Below are 3,332 nucleotides of genomic sequence, written 5' to 3' on the forward strand. Positions count from 1 at the left end.
TTCCTGCTATGACGTCTTTGGCTCTGTCATTTTTTTACGTCTCAAAGTCCCCAGCAGCATCTGTAATAATTGTTACCAGCTACGTAAACAAATGGTAACAAACCTGAAATGGTTTCAGGGAGGCCCATACGTTCTCTTTGATTTCACTGGTGCAAGCTAATAGGGCGATTGTGAAGTGCGGTGACCATCAGCCACAAACCTGTATTTTTTGTTGTTACCTTTTTCACAGGATTGTACTATTCTATATTGCAATCACCTCTTTTTTTTCTAATCCTCCTCAAACCCTGGTATATTTGGACACAACTTACCTCCTAAAAGGCAACACAGCACAAATGTGGAGTATCTAAAGCCTTCAAGTGACCAAGTCTGTGTTGCTGTTTTTCCAGTGAGTTGCTGAGATGGCATAAAGAAATTTCCACTCCTGCGCCAAGGGAAGGATGTGGGCTGCTCTCACTCTGCATCCCTAGAGCTGGAGGAGCTGGAGGTCTGACTTTACCCTTGCTATTTGCAAGCCAGCAGTTTATTAAATTAGGCAGGGAGGGAATAACATCCCCGGGAGTGCTGTGCTAAGCATACTGAGAGTGGGAAGAAGGGGACCATCCCACCTCATTTCAGTGACCAGGCTTGGGTTCCTGATCCCTTTGCAATCAGTTCAGAGTATTAAACTCTGCCAAGGAATGATCCCAAGCCCCTAAGCAAGGCACTTACCTCTTGGCCTTACTGGTTGGACCGGGAAGCTCTATTTCCCATGTGAGCATCTGATGCTGTGTGATAATGGATGTTTTCTGTACGGGCATGTCGTGCAGCTCTGGGTGTCAGCCTGGAGCACAGAGAAAAAGTGCCCCTACTTAAGTTTAAACTAAAACATAAAAACATCCCAAGCATAAAAAATCCAGCTTGCTGAGAAACCCTCTATAATATAGTCAGTGGGGTTGGGCAAGTGTGAATGAAAGCGGACTTCATCCGCGTTGTTTTTAAAGAATAGTCTCTGGTTGCCAGTCTCTGCACAAGGCAGATAATAGAACTAAAGCTGAGTCTTGGGGATTTTCCCATGAGAATCAGCTGCTTAAAGAAAGAATTATTGGACCCATACTCCTCAGGCTAGGTCAGTGTTCAGTCAGCATCTGCTTTCTATCTCCATGTTACGAGATACGCATGAATGATAGCAGTTCAGTTTCTTAAAGCTCCTGTAACCTGACTCTTCATGATCCTAACCACAGTGAACAAACTGATCTGCATGATTTTAAAGAACTTTTCCAGTTGGATAACAACAGAGCATTGAAAAGGGAGCTGCATTAAGGATGGTTGTACTTTAATTTTAGGTGTGCTCCTTAAAAAATACGTTTTTTCTTAATGTTGCAGCACTCTTATCTTGTGAGTCAAGTCTCCTGCCGGAGACAGGCAGTGGAGACACCACCGTGTCGTTCAACTCAGGGAAGTTACAGCTTTATTGACTTCCATTCAGCCAGGTCATTTCACACCAGCTGGGTCTCTCTCCTCTTCATGTTTTTTTATTGTATAGCAGCTCATTCAGATGTCTCCAAATACTGCCAGCTTTTTTGCATGTGGAAAGGACAATTACACCATCACTCAAAAAAAAATAATTAAATTGTTTTGCTAGATGTTCAAATATCAAAAAAGCCCAAAAAGCTGGGAAGTTATGCTTTATCCCTGGTAAGACAGTGCCTGTTCTTTGGTCACGCCTGACTGCCAATGATCATAATAATACTGAGCAATTAGGCCTTTCATTTTCATTAGGCTAATTAATTGTTTGCACAGTGCCCTGAATATGGAATCATTTTCCTTTGGAAAGAATAAAAGGATTGGAATGGCTTCATCCCAAGTTGCTCAGAACGTATTTTATTTATTTTATGGGAGAAAAATTCTCTCTCGCCCCAAATGCAAACCATATACTTGAGTGTTAATGCCTGCGCGGGGACGTTTACATCAGCAGAGATGCACACAGATTATACATATGTCCATCCATCTGCCTCCACGTTCCATATGGTATCTGGGGCTCCTGCTGCATGTCAATGAGTCTGCAAAGAGGCTGGAGTCGTCGTCGCGTGTGTGCTGCCGGGTTTGTATGTCAGCCGTTGTCAGACGCTGGAAGAGTGATGAACACGTCCCCTCGGAGATCAGCTGTCCGCGGCACAGACGTGTGCCAAAGGCATCACCGCTGTAATTATGAGCGCTGTATTGTGATAGCACTGGGAGGGCAGAGCACCGAGGTGGATAAACGTACTGGGGACTGGCTCAAGAGGTTTACGCTCTTAAGTAAATCAAAGGCAAATGAAACCTGGGCTAGGATTTCGTGAAGAAGGGTACCCAGTGGATACAACGTTGCAGAGGCTATCGCTAGCTCTTTTTTATGGGTGTCCTATTCAGTGCCTCTTTGTGCTACCATATTATTAAATAATATTTCATATTAAATCGTTCCAAGTATAATACAAGCTTGCAGAAAGCCAATTCAGTGGGAAGTGAGGGGACATATTCAGCTTTAAGTTTAAGGGAGAGGCTGCCGTCACACAACGTTCCAGTGAAGTAGTTGGAGATCGCGAGCCGGAGTTGCCCTCGCCTTTCCTTCTCTCTGCCTCTGGTGTGAGGCCTGTGATGGGCCACCTGCAAGAGCTGAAAGGGAAAATTGTGTCCCATGCTACTTTCTCTTCCTCTGAAGATCAGAGCACTGAGAACAGCCCTGGGTTAGAAGGGAGCATGAGAGGCCACCCAGGACATGCTCTCAGCCGCAGATGCCCTGGCAGAGATGCTGCACCACCCAGGCAGTCTGTTCCCCTGATAAACTATCCTGACTACGGGAAAGAATTCCCTAATATCTGCCACCATGCATCTCGGCGCTCATCACCCATCTCCTCCCAGCCGTGCCTACTGTTGCTGCATCTCATCCCAAATCAGGGCCACCCCAAACACTCAGGAAAGGAATGGGATGGGGAGAGAAAGCAGCGCCATGCTTGGATTTATGTGCCCGCCGTGTCTGAAGAGGTCATTCGGAGTGCGGGCTAAGGCTGCAGAATTTAACTGAAAGTTGAACTCCTTTTGTTTATTTAATGCCTGGATGTCTGAGTGTTGCTTCTTGGGCTTTGGACCTTCCTGCTGTCTAACTGTGCTGGGTCTTGCAAGTGTCCCCAACACGAGTGCTGGCAGGCAACGGTCCCTGCCCCTATTCACGTCAAACGAGTAAATCCAGTATTTTGGTTGCAGCATTCTTGCGATAGTTTCCTACGTATACCTGGTAGGGCATGGAAAGCAGCCACTGCAAAGAATATGAGCGTGTCACACCGTTATCTCAAGAGATTTTCAGTATTTCATTTACT

Source organism: Charadrius vociferus, unplaced genomic scaffold (genome assembly GCF_000708025.1).
Source record: "Charadrius vociferus isolate BGI_N301 unplaced genomic scaffold, ASM70802v2 scaffold529, whole genome shotgun sequence".
Taxonomy (NCBI): Eukaryota; Metazoa; Chordata; class Aves; order Charadriiformes; family Charadriidae; genus Charadrius; species Charadrius vociferus.